This window comes from Neolamprologus multifasciatus, chromosome 18, assembly GCF_963576455.1.
Source record: "Neolamprologus multifasciatus chromosome 18, fNeoMul1.2, whole genome shotgun sequence".
In the NCBI taxonomy this organism is placed as follows: domain Eukaryota; kingdom Metazoa; phylum Chordata; class Actinopteri; order Cichliformes; family Cichlidae; genus Neolamprologus; species Neolamprologus multifasciatus.
In genome coordinates this window covers 6,795,465-6,811,582 of record NC_140456.1, presented here as the reverse complement: position 1 = coordinate 6,811,582, position 16,118 = coordinate 6,795,465, and the positions used below count along the sequence as shown (strand labels likewise).

At 39.4% G+C, this 16,118-nt stretch overlaps 1 long non-coding RNA gene across 2 annotated transcripts in view; it reads right to left on the bottom strand.

Moving 5' to 3' along the window:
* The window catches only part of LOC146497251 (uncharacterized), a 169,353-nt gene extending 154,459 nt beyond the window's left edge, over positions 1-14,894 (bottom strand). Inside the window, exons 1-2 of one of the 2 annotated variants that reach the window (XR_014870598.1) lie at positions 14,470-14,894; positions 14,274-14,363 (exon numbers count right to left, since the gene is read on the bottom strand). This is a non-coding gene — a long non-coding RNA (uncharacterized LOC146497251). The other variant, XR_014870597.1, reaches the window with a different exon arrangement.
* Positions 14,895-16,118: the final 1,224 nt, after the last annotated feature.

The window sequence follows — 16,118 nt, the reverse complement described above, 5'->3', positions numbered from 1 at the left end:
ATACTAGAATTGTCCAGTCCACCATTGCCACCCTGTGCTGTTTACAGATGAGAGCAGGTTCAGCCTGAGCACATGCAACAGACATGAAAGGGTCTGGAGAAGCTGTAGAGAAGGTTATGCTGTCTGTAACATTGTTCAACATTGTGGTTTGGTGGGTCAGTAACAGTCTGGAGGGATGCACAGATCTCTACAGGCTACATCATGGCACCCCTTACTGCCATTAGGTATGATGAAATCTCCGGACCCACTGTCAGTCTTGGGTTCCTCCTGGTGCACAGCAATGAGATGCAACCTCATGTGGCAGGAGTATGCAGTCAGTTCCTGGAGGAACTGACTGGCCCCCATGCTCACCTGACCTAAATCCCTCAGAACACTTACAAGACATTATGGTTCAGCCCACCTGACACCACCAGTTTGCACCTCAGATTGTCCAGAAGCTTCTCGATGCCCTAGTCCAGAATTTTGGAGATCATCAAAGCATCATTCACCATCTCACTGGGAACATGCCCAAACAATGTAAGGCACGCAAACAAGCATGTTGAAGCCATAAAAACTACTAAGCACCCTTTTGATAGCTGCAATTACATTTATAATGACACTTTGCAATGACACTAGCCTGACTACAGTTTTTTAATTCACTCCACTGAACGTTAATAATTTTAATTTCCCTCAAACAATGTGACATCCTTTTGTTCCTAACCCATTGCCTAAGGCCATATCAGTACAGATATTCACTGTGATTTTTTTTCCTCTTTGAGATGTGATGTGTTTTCACGCTTTTTTTTTTAAGGAGTATAGTTTAGAACTGGGATGCTAAACTCCAAGATAGCTATTGTGGTATCTACAGGGAACTGCAATACCTAGCTGAAGAAAAAAAAATCCAAGCCAAAAAACATATCTCATAACAACTTGGCAGCAGGGAAAACAGAAGCCCAGCTGCAATTTAGCGGACATTCATATATTTCTCTGAAAAACAAATCAAGCCAGCATTAAGTGGGGAGGCTGCAGCATGGCAAGCCTGACAGCTGTTTAGGGTGGTAAGTAAAATAGAAAGCTGAGGCTGCTTTTAGTTTTTTCTCTTTGGTTTTGGATGATTTAGCTCAAAATTTAGCTTAAAACAACCACATGATATTTTTTCTTCATTCTTTTCTTCATTTAAAATCTTTCTGCACAAAAGGAGGGCCAGTTTTTATCTAATTTTATTTATATAATGTACATTCATAGTCACATAGGGGCAAGCAGACAGATAAAATCCAAGCACAGACACAGACACACACACACACACAAATGGAGGTGTACTTGTTTATGCACAAATGTGCAAACACATAAATCACTGACACATCAACCACACGCAAAAAGCTTTTCGACATTGTTCATTTCTTGGGTGACACCAGCCATCACATAGTGGAGGACACATTTGCACTCTTTTACCATGCTAATAATATGCTATCATCAGGCCGAACGACAAATGCACCGCTCATGGCCATAATCTTGTCAGCTGTCTCACACGGTGGATGATGTGCAGACACTCAAAGCCATTTGGCATGTAAGCCTGAGATCCCACAGCCCCAGCTTAATTGGATTTTGAAATGCAGTGTGTGCATTCATCTGTGGGTGTATGCGCATATGCAGCGGTATTTCAGCACATCCGAGTGTTTTCATACATGTGCGTCTGCACTCTCATCTGACACATAAAATCACTGTCAGGTGAGAATCTTGTAAATTACATCTTTGCAGAAGCAGAGAAAAGCAGCCTTGATCTTAAACAGCTTGTGTTTTGAGTTGATCTAATTGGTTTTGAAAGGGTGCCATCAGATCTGGCCATGCGACGCCTTTTCTCATAGATTGGTGGAAGAACTAAATCTTGAACTTGAGTAAAAGAAGCAATAATGAGAAAGCATTCTGTGACAGCTAAAAACCATGCTTTCAAACTATAACTGTAGCTTATTACGAGTTATGCACATGCTTTCATTAGTTTATCCCTTTCCTTTCCATCATTACAGACATTCACTATTTGCCATGTTCATTCCATAACAAATTCCAGTGGATCTCTTAATTAAATCTGCTTCATTGCTGTCATTTATTTTTATAGGCAATTTCGTTCCTCTCTTTGTTTATTTAAAACTATAAATAATGAACAAAATAACAATCATTATCATTATCATTAAGCATGTTTGGAAACCCAAAACAGGAAAAATGAATTCCAATTAAACTTCCATATTTCTTGTGCATTGTGTTGTGTAAACCACTGTGCATGTATTTGTCTCTTTATATCCGGAGGCTGTTCATGGAAAGAGATCTTTTCTCTGAAAAAGTAGGTATAAGTATTGAGTGGTTAACTGTTTAAAAGGTGATTTTTTTTTTTACCTCGTGGTGTTCTGTCAGTAAGATTTAGAGAATTTCTTTCATAATAGTTCCAAGTGCTGCATCTGACCAGAGTCATACCCAGCTCTCAATATATCCATAAAGCTTACAGGGTAGCGCCTTAAGTCAGCTTTGAATGTAGTGGACATACATACTGTAGTTGTGATATCATATACGGGGCATATAAAAAAGGAAATTTGGTGCAACATTTTAGGTGCTGTCTCTCTCTCCCTGTCAGCTTTACTTCTGAAGGAAATGGTTCGGATAATGTGATTAAAATATATTATCATTCCTGGCAGAGGCACTGCTTGCCACCAGGCAAGGCAGGCAACGGCTTGGGCCCCCAGGCCAGCGAGGGGGCCCCCAGGGGCTGACAAACTTTAGACCACAGCACTGTTAATGTGCAAATGTTTACAAGTGACAAGAGCAGTTCTCCCTCTGGGATAAAAAAAGAAAAAGAAAGCAGAAAAAAGGGAAAGATGTGAAAAGAGCAAGGCAGTGGTGAGTGGAACAGATAATAAGAATTCTAAAAATGAAAAAACAAAAGTTAATTTAATCTTATTAATTTGTTACTTTTATAAATATGTTATACTATATCACTTTATTATCATTTGGTATTAAGTTTCTGGTCACTTAAATTCATATGTGTGGCGGGGCGTGGCCTGCGGTGCCGTGCAGAGGAGGCGGGCGCACCTGTACGGCATCCGCAATCACGCCCCGCCGACTTAAATATTGTACTGGGTCCTGTGGTTATGGTGGTTGTTATGTTGAGCTGGCAGCGGGAGAGCTGCAGCTCTGGGAGCATTGTGAACAGCAACCGTGTGGGCCAATAAAGTATGCTGCAAAGCATGAATTTCCACCCGGGTCTGCCGTGTATGTTTACAATATGATTTATTTATTTTATTATTTATAACATGACAACAATGACCTCTGGGTCCCCACTAAGAATTGCTGCTGTTCCTGGCATAACTCTTGGAATCATCCTGCTGGTTTGGATGTTGTAACATTGCAGAGTTCACTGCTTTTAGCATTTAACAATACAACTAAAAACCAGTTCCACAAAAATAAACCTGTGATAAATCAGAAATATCCTTCAAGTATTTGTAGAGACAAAACTTTAAAGGGAGCAAGGAAGGAAGGCTCGCTCAATTAGCTGGCTTGCAGATGCTCTGGCTTGGGTTCAAGTCCAACCTAGAGCCCTACTGTATCTCATCACCCACACTCTGCTCTGTCAAGCAAGGAAACAAAAACCTTGGAAAACAAATTACAAAACAAGAAATCCATCCATCCGTTCATCCATGCATCCAGTGAAAGGTTTTGGACACAGTTTGCATTTCATCTCACAAATAAAACTAATGTTCATATCTCTACTCCACATAAGGTTCCGACTGCTCAGCTGTCTTCTTCCTCTCTTCACATTAAAAACCAAAATTAGCTGGTTGTTGCACAAGCGCTATAATCAGGTATTCATCTTTACTTTTCACCAGCCCCCATCACTTTTGCTGATCTATATATACACACCACCTCATCTCTGGGTGTAACCTCAGATTGAAGATTTCTACCTGGTCTCTTGTGTTAGTTGAGTCCGCCTCCTACTAAGCAGTTCACGTCATAATAATTTGGTATTTCTAATGGCTAAGATTATTAATGATCCACTGTGTCATTCAGATGAAAAAGCACTTTTGAAAAAAAGTGACATAGATGATGAGATGTTTATTGTAATATATAAACACATACATTTTATATTGTGAGAAACAACTCTAAGCACCAGATAATGATTTTTCTTGGAATGTACTGGTGGAGTAACTCAAAGAACATATAGATAAATGAAGCAATAGAAGCTCTAAGATGTACCAAATTACAGTAAATGTAAATATATAGAATCTAAGTAAATGCTCCCAGGTACTTTGTACCTGTAAAAGCATGAAATCATCTAAATTGAAAGGAGCTGGCACACAAATGGCAGTGGGTGCTTTCACTTTCTTATTTCCCACGTGTCTGTGGTCGCTCTTGCATGCATGAAAGTTCATAAACCCTAAAATGAAAGGTATGAGATAGCTGGGTGAAAGATTGCTAGTGTGTGAGATAGAAGTGGCCGCTCCACTGCCTTTCAGAGAGACAAGGGAGCCAGCGTCTTGTCTATACTCACCCAAACCACCTTACCTGGTCTCGTCGGAATTCAGCGTCCCTGTTGACTCCAAACAGTAAAGTGTGTAAGTGAACCTATGGAAGGAGCCAAACTGATGACAGGTTTTCAGACCGTGATCATTCACAGTGTGGAGGAAGTGACTCTTTCTCTCAACTGTCAGGCAAGATTGAACGGTTTAAGGAAAAACTGTGGAGTCAGAAAGAAGAGGCAATACTCCACTTATTAAGGATCAAGAATAAGTTTTTAGACTGAGAACTCATATTTCTGCTGACTTTTGCAGACATCAGTAAATGTAAGAGGAAGGGAAGCAGACAGGGTAAAGTTTTCAGTCTGCCACATAGAAATAAAGTAGGTGGATGTTTCAATGGAATATTCAAAAGGTTATAGAAAGTCTCCAAGTCGGCACAGCTGTAAAAATTAATTCATCACAAAGATTTTCTCTAATCCAAGGGGGGGGGGGGGGGGGGGGGGGGGGGAGAAAAAAAGAAAAAAGACCGTTAACCATAAAATGTCATGCAAGTTTTTCACAGCCGCAGCGAGGCAAAAGTTTTCAGTCTTTTACAGTGAAAAGAAAAGAGGCAATCTGATGAACAGAATAGTTCATAAAACATAGAAAGAAAAACGACCTCGGAGCCAGTAAAGTCAATCTGGAGTAGTAAAAATGAACACAGCTGAGTAACAAATAATGTTTTTAAAGCATTGTTACGAAGATGACTTCATAATCAGCAACTCCATTTGAGTGAGGGCACTGTGCTGCACTGAATAAAGGTTTGATGTTGTGCCAGTCGATAACTGTCTATAAAGGAACTGAAAGCTGAAGATTTCATATAAAGGATGCTGTAATAGCTTAATTTAGCAGAATCTACATTTTCCTCCTGTAACACATGAAGTTATCAAGAAACTGTGTAAACAGAATAATAAGATGTAAACAGCTTATTGCGATTAGCGGCTTTGTTTCATTACTTGGTTGGTAGCCATTATAATTATAATGGTGGTTGGAGGACCAGTAAATTAAAAAATGAATATAAATTTAAACAAGTTTTGAATTCATGCTAAAGATGACTTCATGGTAGGGCTGTACCCTTTAAGAGTTCCCGGTAAACCCCGATTTATTTTAGTATTTTTAAAAATGTTTTCATTTCATTCTTATCCTAAAAACAGCTCAGTTTTCCATTGCAATACGTGGAACTGGTAGATTTCCAGGAAATGACAGATTGTAGTTAAGTGTCTCTTCTTACAGAAGTATTCAATCCAAACAGAAAGCACTGAAATATGGGAGGAGAGAGAGTACTATAGATAGATCGAGGGATACAGGAAAGAGTGGGGGAGACAGAGTTTTCCCGACTTTCCTAGAAGCCATCTGTCTTTGTTTGAAGAGTATGACTGCTGTCAGGTTGCTGTGATAGAGACATAAACAAAGGGGGATCACAGCTCCTTATCTCTGCTCATTTCTCCACCCTAACAAGACAAACACCAGCAATCCTGTCATGTTGACTGTGTACATGCATGTGCTAGGGCAGGAGGTTTATGTGTATGTGTTTGTTCATCTCGCTGTTTGTGGTACAGTAAAGCTTGGCCAGAAAGAGGTGCATATTTTATGAGACATGATGCAAATCCAGAGAAATACAACTACAGGGCTAGCGGGTGTAGGCAACATGAGAAAATATTAATGTTGATTGTTGCAGCATTATATCCAGTTCATCTGACTTTACTTGATATGAAGTTATGATTTCTGACATAGCTGGGCATAAGTGTTTGTAACAGATCTAACTGGCAAGGGGAAAAAAAAGATACATTTACAGTCTCTTCAATAAGCAAATTTACAAGGATGCAACTTAAAATTGTCTTTTGATACTACTCAAAAGTTTTACTCAGTAGAATTATGGTTGATATGACAGTCATCAACAAATTTTTGATAACGTGCAATCGCACATGACTTAGTGATTAAGAGGGTTAATGCCAGCTTCTGTCCATGTTTATAACTGGAGGGGAAAAAAAAGGAATCGCAGCTCATTGTGAGTGCATGTCGTTACTGTAGCAACCCAAAGTCAAACTTCCATAAGTCATGCATCCTTGCAAATAATACACAATCCAATCACAGCTGTGTGCAACATATTGCAGCATCTGCAGTCCTCCGTGAAGATGCAGGTTAATGACAAGCATTCCTGGTTTGGTGTCAAAACTGTCAGCTGTACATCATCAGTGTCTTGTAACACGGTGACACCTTTTTGCCTAACGAAAAGAAAGGCGAGAGCTTGAACGAGTGACGGCTCTCATGCCTTTCAAATGAATTTCAAATGAAACAAAACACAAGCAAACAATAATATCATACAGCAGATTAAGCTAATGAAAGAAACTGGGAATATCAGGATTTAGTATTTGTGTATGCGTGTGTGTGTGTCAGTATAAAGTCAAATATAATGAGACCTCATTCAGTCTCAGGTCTGCTCACTCACTGTAAAAGTGCACTGAGAGACCGCGTCATCTGCAATTCAAATGAGCAATTCACTGATTAGTTAACAGAGCCAAAAGGTCTTAATATAGTCAAGTAATGACTGAAATGCAATTTCCATTCAATCAGTGCTTTTACTTATAATGACTGATATGGAACTCGTATCAGCAAAGCAGCGTAATGATAGAACTTTGTGCAAATACTTGCTTAAGCAAACACACACATTTGACTCTGAATGTGAGATAATTGGCAAGATATGGGGGAAAATGTCTTTTGCTGCTGAGCCTAATTAGGGAGAGAACATTTTCATAGCTGCCAAACAACAGCAGACAAACCAAAGGTGCCCTATAAAGAATCTGTGGCTTCATTATAATGTGACATCTGATGGTGTGGGAGAGGAGGAACTGTAACAACACCAACATCCGAAGATCATGAATGCTAATGTAAAAGTTCTTTTACAGATGAAAACTTGTAAACGGGTAAAATCAATATGACAGGAACAAGGCTGTGGAGGATGCGTTGTGAAGATCAATACATCTGCTTCGATCTGTGGAAGGCGGTTCGCTGGAGTTTTGATGAAGCACCGGAGGTCAAAGGTTACTGTTGGCATTGATCACTAACAAATGAAGATCATCAGAGAGCCTTCCTGTTAGATCGATGATAAGTTTCTAAAGAGATGATTTATGGAGGACATTTTTCTTATCAAAATAGCTATTCATGGGGGGAGAAAGCAACTGAGAATAGAAAAGGGGTTTATAAATTGTGCTGGAAGAATATCGGTACGCCTCTATCCATCTGAGGATGCAGCTGGAAAGAGTGTTTTTTAAAAACACATCTTGCTGTTAGAATACCCGCTCCCATATTTTGGTTTTATTATAGATGAGGTTTACATTTAATGTTGCTTCAACCTCACCAAGAGGCCCAAAGCATAAAGAATAAAAAAGGGTTCATACCTTTTTTTTGGCTAAGGAAAACAAAAGGTTGGATAGACTGCTGTTTGATTCAAAGAACAGACTTATAATTGCATAGTATGCATAATTATAAACAAAACATCCATCCATTCGCTTCCGCTTCTCCTTTTCAGGGTCGCGGGGGGCGCTGGAGCCTATCCCAGCTGTCACAGGGCGAGAGGCGGGGTACACCCTGGACAGGTCGCCAGTCTGTCACAGGGCCAACACACAGGGACAGACAACCATTCGCACTCTCATTCACTCGCACATTCACACCTAGTGGCAATTTGGATTATCCAATTAACCTATGCCCACAAGCTGCATGTCTTTGGACGGTGGGAGGAAGCCTGAGTACCCGGAGGGAACCCACGCAAGCACGGGGAGAACATGCAAACTCCACACAGAAAGACCCCGGCCTGATGGTGGAATTGAACTCAGGACCTTCTTGCTGTGCGGCAACAGTGCTAACCACCGTGCCACCGTGCTGCCCCTATAAACAAAACATTTCATTGTAAAATAAATAAGTGGGCAGCACAAGTTTCAAAGTTCGACTCGATCTGGTCAGGCCCTTTCTGTGTGGAGTTCTATGTGGAGTGCATGTTCCCCCCGTGTTCCGTGGGTTCTCTCCGGGTACCTTCCACAGTCCAATGACATGCAATTACCAGGGACAGGTTAATTGGCGATTCCAAATTGCCCATAGGTCTGAATGTGAATGGTAGTCTCTCTCTCCCTGTTACCCTGACTCAGATTGGCACCCTGTCCAGTGTCTACCCTGCCTCTTGCGGTATGGTAGATGGGATGGGCTCCAGCACCCCCTCAAGCCTCAAGTATAAGTGGAAGAGAATGGATTGAAAAAGTCAGTGTGTATGTGATCTACGCATCTACACAGATCCCAAAAAAGACCAAACAGAATTTCATGAAACACTGCGAAAAAGGGACATCGGTCTTTGATGAAGACACACTGTCCGAATGCTCTTCTTGTTACTGAAAAACAACTGCAAAAAGACGTGGAATGAGCTCAAAGCAGATAGTCATGTGTCATTTAATTCATTCCCATGGCCCGATCAGTAAAAAGCCTTCCATTCAACCGAATATTGTTAAAGTTACAAAAAAGGAACTGTGGCAGAGAACAGTGTGCGCACACAGAGTCCTAGAAAGGACAGCAGCAAATTGGACTGCAGAGTTATGGGTAGGATCAAAAGAAGTATGGGTCAACAGGAGCAAGTATCGTTTTATCATGTACAACCCACTTCTTAGACAATTTGAAGCGAAAGTGTGGGCACGAGATGAGAGTGAGCTCATAAAATGTTTTTTTTTTTTCCAATCAAAAAAATAAGATTACATTTGAAGAAGAACATGCAGAGAGAGACAGCAGTTTACGATGAGTGTGTTATTTTCAGACTTCAAATTCAACCTGCATGGATTTTTTCATAGAAAATTTGTATGGAGAAAGTCAAACACACCACTCTAAGACTTTTTCGAATGACTGGGAGCTGCTGCTCTTACAATGGCATGACTAACTTGTTTTATTGATAGAATCAGAAACTATGAAGTCTGGAAGTTTAGGGTGGAAACTCAAACAAGCCCAGCTGAAGAATATTTTGCCCAGTAGAAAAGCTAGCTAGACTTAAGTTTGCTCTCCCAGAGTCCTGACATAAACACAGACAGTGTGGATGAACTGATACTGAACTTTGCTGACTGAAACCGGTTGACTGCATTTTTTCATAATGTCAACAATGTCCACAAGCAAAAAAGATGGCAAGCTGAATACACAAATACTAAAACTGTGAGTTTGTATTTCGGTTAACTTCCAGGTCTCTGAACTGTTTAAAGTTTATCATTTGTTTATTTATAAACCTAGCAAATTTATATACTGCACAGAAATTCATTCTTTACATTTCAGAAATTTTGCTTTTGAACTGAACTTCTAATGGACCTAAAGTCATTCATCTCCTGCTGTATTCATGTCTAAATTTGATCTTTTACAGCACGACTCCTCTTGTTTGAGTTTCCTGTTTCTTCACTGATATTAAAGGCCACCCAGGTGAGGTTTGTTGGCAGATTTTCCTTTCTATCTGAGGGTTGGCAGCTACATGCTGACAGCTTGTCGGGAGCATAAAAAGTAACTTTGCCAAAAAGCCATCATTTCATCTCTTGGGAGCGCATATAATAACCATTTACCTGGTTTTCAACCAAAAGTATTTTAGTCCATGATGTAGGTAGGTTGTGACAAATAATCAACATGTTTTGATACAGTAAGCGATTAGGTCAGTCAAAAAGCAAAAACACGAGCTAAAACAAAGTATTCGCACACTCATGTGCACCGATCATTTCTATGCAGATATTAATACATACTCGCTAAAACATTTCCTGTGAGACATTTTACTTCAAGCAGCATCATATTGTAAAAAAGAAAAACAATCTGCATTTGTGCATGCAGTAGGGCCTCTATGCATTTCTGCAAACTGAACAGCAGGAATGATGCTAAGGTATCACGTCTCAGTCCTCAAAGCACTTTGCAACTTGGAAATAATTCAAACAAGCCTGTGCTCAGATGATGTTTTCTATATTTGTTGCAGAGGATAACGATGCTGTTATCACACTGTGTAACAATCTATCTCCATTTACTCTTTGCTCGGCAGTTGCTACTTCACTTTGCCTTCTAACGGTAGGAAAACACTTCAGGAACAAATGTGATAATCATGATTTGCACCAAGAATAGCTAATTAGATACTGCCGTTTTTGCAGGTGAGGCAATAGTTAAGTTACTTACATGGATAATGACTTTGTCTACGTGTGAGACAATTTCCTGCATAGCTCAAGACTAGCATTTTGACTTTGCACAAAAAGCAAGGAAATTTGTGTTTGTTTATTATTTCTTTGTTGCTTCTTGACAATAAATCTTATACTGTTGGAAGCCTGTATATGAAGACTACAGTACAATGCAAACACTACCGTCATAGCTGCACATTGATGACTGGCCTTTGTACACGGAAATGCAAATTCCCAGGGACACAAAGTGACCTTGTCTTTATAAGGCCAGAGTTTGCTTTCAATGCCTTGTGGTCATTTGATTAATTGCAAATTTGATCAGAGAATTTTCATGACTAAACTAAAACTTGATCCAGCATATGAGTGCTGATTTGCTTGTAGGTCACAATGTGCACTTTATGAGGACTGCAAGGTAAGAGGATATAGTCGGAGTCAATAATGACACAGCAGCCATTTTTTGTTTTTGCACATTAGTTTTACCACTATAGTTACTTTTTTCTTCTCCGACTGATGACTTTAATTTTTGAACTATAAATAGGTGAATGTCAAGACTTCTGACATGATTATTAGGCTGTCTCTTATCATGTTATTCAACCTCTGTCCTGCTGTAATACATGGCTGGCCTGTTTTATCTTTGCAGGACAGAAACAGGCTGAGATAAAACCAAGTTTTGTGTCACACATATAGATGTTATGATCTAATTTTCATTGAATTTTGATTCCTGTTTTGATCGGGTAGTGTCTTTCTTGTGTTTCTAACACTATTGTGTCTCCCTCTGTTTAGTAAACTGTATGTATGTGTCTTTTCTGGTATCATGTTTACTCTTCATAATTTAATGCACTGTGATAATTGTTTTTGTTGTGTTAGGGATGTGAATCGAGTTCAATTCCTTGGCGCTGTTAGTCTGCTTGCATATCAATTCTGCTTATTGGTTCCAAATGCGCTTCAATCAGCTGTTTTAGGTATGTGTGCTGGAGGAAGTAATTGGTGGCGCAGCCTACAGCATGGATGTGGACATTTTATTATATTTAATTGCATGAACAGATAAGAGAGTAATGGTAAAGTGGAAACAGGAGAGATACAGGGGAGAAAAAAAAACAAAAAAAAAACCAAAGCACTATGCTAACACAACTTTGGCTCTTTTCAAGCACTGGCACTGACAGCATGCTAATGCTAAGCTAGCCAGCAAGCCAGAGTAAGGTTAAAGCTAAGTGAATGCTAACACCAGCCCAGCAGCCAGACCTGGAACAGGTAACAAAGACAGTGATGAGCAGTGAGGCTGCTGCCTCTGTTTCTATCTGACCATTTTTCTACAGTAGAAGTCACTTTGTGCTGGTTTTCATCTCTGCTTTGTGCTGTGGGCTTAGTGTTTATACCTAAATACTAAAAGAAGATCACATGCGTGTTCTCATTAGAATACAGATTTGTATTGGTGGGTGGGACTGTAACCTATCTGTTATATAGTTAATGGTAATTATGAGAAAGTGCATTTCACGTCATTTTACGGAGAAACCTGTAAGTAATGCAAAGATTTGTATAACTAATTACTTACTCCAGGGACTAATTAAGTAATGTAATGAATTACTTTAAAAAAGGTTGTGTATAATACATTACTTTTGAGTAATGATCCCAACACTGAACACAACAAAAAGGGGAAATGCCTCTAAAATGCACAAACATTTGACCACACAGAATCCAATTAATTTACACGAATTAATGTTTTTCATATGCTGCTTAAATATGGTGATGACTCTCAAACCAGAGTGAATGTGAAGCAATAAGGAGCTGAATTGATAAGTAATATTGATAATATACGTAGAATGGGAGGCAGAGCGTTCAGCTTTCAGGCCCTTCTTCTGAGGAACCAGCTTCCAGTTTGGATTCACGAGACAGACACCATCTCTACTATTAAAATTTGACTTAAAACTTTGCTTTTTGATAAAGCATTTGGCTGGGGTTGGATCATGTGACCCTAAATCCTCCCTTAGTTATACTGCAATAGGTGTAGGCTGCTGGGGGACTCCCATGATGCATGGTTTCTTCTTCAGCCACCTTTTTCATCCAATGTGTGTTTATATACCTCTCTGCATTTAATTATTAGTTATTCTTCATCTCTGGCTCTCTTCCACAGCATGTCTCGGACTTGACTAGGTAGATGGCTGCCCCTCCCCTCTGCTGGAGGTTTTTCCTTCCCACTGTCACCAAAGCGCGTGCTCATAGGGGGTCATGTGACTGTTGGGTTTTTTTCTGTTGTAGGGTCTTTACCTTACAACATAAAGCATCTTGAGGCAACTGTTGTGATTTGGCCCTATATAAATAAACTGAATTGAACTGATCATAAATTCTTATCAATTCTCATCCCTGGTTGTGCATCTTTGATTTTTACTTCCTGGTTTGTCTTCTTTCCTTTGTGATTGTCTGCTCTACCTTTGTTCTCATCTGTTGTTTAAACCTCTCTACCAATAAGTTCCTTTGTGTATATCCAGTTCTGTTTCAGACTCTCCTTGCCAGATTGTTAGCTGTGCTGCTCTGTCTGTACACCTGTGTAAAATTTAGGTAACTCATGCTTGTTATTTGGATGCCTGCTTTGTGTTCATTTTGTTAGTGTACGTTTTTGGATTTTGCATTAGCTGAACCGAAGCCTTGCTTTTTGTTATTTTATCTAGCTTGTAATCCTGCATGTGGTCCCCTCTGATTGCTGACCTGCTCCTATAAGCATTTGCTGTTGGACCTAAAGAACCAATTTACACTTAATTCATTGCATTGTTTTAGCTTATTAAATGTTAGCTTAACAAAGCTGCATTTTTAAAAAATAAGAAGGAATCATTTTGCACCCGAGTATGTGTAAATACGGTCTTTGCCCAGGAGATTTTAATCTCACTTCATTACATAGCTTGCATTTGATGCTCTTCCTTAAGTCACTTTAAAGTCCACACATTACTGTCCTTAAAAAAAGAGTCACATTTAATGATCTCAGATTACATTACTATCAATGGGGGATATTCAGCAAATTGTAATACTAGAGATAAGCACCCTCAAAGCGCCCCTTGAAATGATGGAGCTCCAGTTTGAGAGTAGCTTCCAAGTGCCAAGTTATACAAGAATTAGAGGCACATCATTCACATGAGAGAAAAAAAATATATAAATGCATGGAAGCAGGGTAATTTTTCTGCCATCTGAGTCAAACCTGCATGATACAGGTGTAAGATGTGCACAGTTAGCTTGTTCCCATACTTTTAGACTAAAAAGTGAGATGCAATTTTGCTAGCCTATAAACGCCACAGCAGAAGTAGCCTCCTTCAAGTGCAAAATTATTCTGTTCATCTACAGGCAATGTGTAACCTAGGAGATCTGTTGGCATGTTTGTGAGCCAGACTGAGTCAGTCAGTGATGTATGATCATCTCTTAAATATCACTTTTCTTTGAATGTGCATACTCTTCTCAAGGCTTTATCATTCTTTGAGTCCAAGAATGGCTTGCAATCCAAGCATATTAAGACATTTCAGCTAGCTGATTCATGTATTTAAAAAAACTGCGGCATGGAGAGTGATTCAAGGTTTTGGTCTATAGCAGTTAAATAGCATACCTGTTATGATGGTGCTGTGTGGCAGGCAAGGCAGGACCCAAACACAGGACTCAGAGACAGGGGAATAAACTCAAAGAGGCAGCTTTATTGCTGTAGCAAAAAGAAGAAAAAACAAAATCATCAAACACAAAAGCACTAACCAACAAAAACTCAGAAACTAGAAATAAACAACTAAGAAATTACCACTAGTATTTACCCAGGGAGACAGCAGGCTGGAGATTTAAACAGGATTACGAGGGGAAGGGCAGCAGGTGGGAACACAGGAGAAACAAATCAGACATAACGAGATGGGGTGACGCAAAAGTAAACACAATGCACGCAAGACCAGGACTACCAAAATAAAACAGGAAACACAACACAGAGACAGAAAGTGAGGGACAGTGAGAGAGCAATGAGACAAGATGGGCTGAGGAGAACACAGACCAAGACAACCAGGACACAAAGGGGAACAGAACAAACAGGTAACTAGAAATTATGATTAAACTAGAAAGTATAAGGAAACTAAACAATACCAAACAAAGACCAAGAAACACAAATCACTACAATGATAAGTAAACTAGGCCAAAAAAGTCCAAAAACATAGTATTTGCTTCAACCATATAATCGTGTTTGGCAGCGTTTGGAAAATTAAGTAATTGAAGTTTTGTAATTATAAAGAAATTATATCAAACAAATGTTAACATGCCCTCGATAGCAGTGTTCAGGGTAAATAAGTAAACCAATACTGTAATCATATTACATATATCTGCACATATCGTAGTAAAGTAGCATATTACCTGTTTAACCATCCATCAGTTTTCTTAGCTACTGTCCAGTTCACTGTCTCAGTGGGGCTCCAACCGATCCCAGCTGTAACTGGTGAGAGGCAGGATACACTCTGCTCAGGTCACTGAGACAGACAGACAAACAATTACTTCCACTCACATTCACACTCACAGACCATTTTAAAATCATCAGTTAACCTTGCATCCATGTTTATGGACTTTGGAAAAAAACTGGAATACACGCATGCACATTTCAGAAGAGCTGCAGCTGGCTTGCAATTTTGAACCAAGTACCTGGTTGCTGTTAGGTAACAGTGCAAACCACGGCATCAACATTCACCACCGCTGTTGTTGCATTTCATATGTGGGATATTTAGATCTGCAGTGATGTTCACTTATTTTGCTTATTGGTTGTGCAGAGATAGGGATTTTGGTAATTCAGCTAAGGAAAACACTATGGAGATAGTATGCTGATACTTGTAGGCAGTTCTTCAAACTTGATGACCGTAATCTTATTTCCAGACTCAAAAACAAAAAACACAAAAACTTTTTAGAAATTGGGTTCCTCTGGAATTTTCTGCAATAACGCTCATTACAAAGTAGTTCTTTGTATATTATGACTTTCCAGGACTTTCCAGGACAGGGACAAAGCTATAGCAGAAAATCAGCATGAACGTCAAGATTACTAGTTGATTGCATGTTTCTGACAACATGCATGGACAATAGACAATATGTAGATGTGGGTATGAAAAGCTCTGTGTAGCGCTTGTGGACCTCCATGCCGGGATCTTTCCTGAGTTTTTCAAGTGACTAACAAGTTCCTGAAAGTTAACAAATGAGAACATTTGTTACATATTTGTTTTTTATTTTTGTTTTTTTTAAGTGAGAACAAACACAACACTACTGCTTTTGATTAAAACTCAAGTGTAATATTGCCAGAAAAAGTATTGAAACGTGGAAACACACTGTCAAAGGCACTCTGAAAGTTTCTCACAAATCAGCAGTTTTTCAGAAAGAGCCTTTTATACGTCTTTTTTCTGGAAACTGAAAGAGCTGCATCATCAGACGTCCTGTGTTTTGT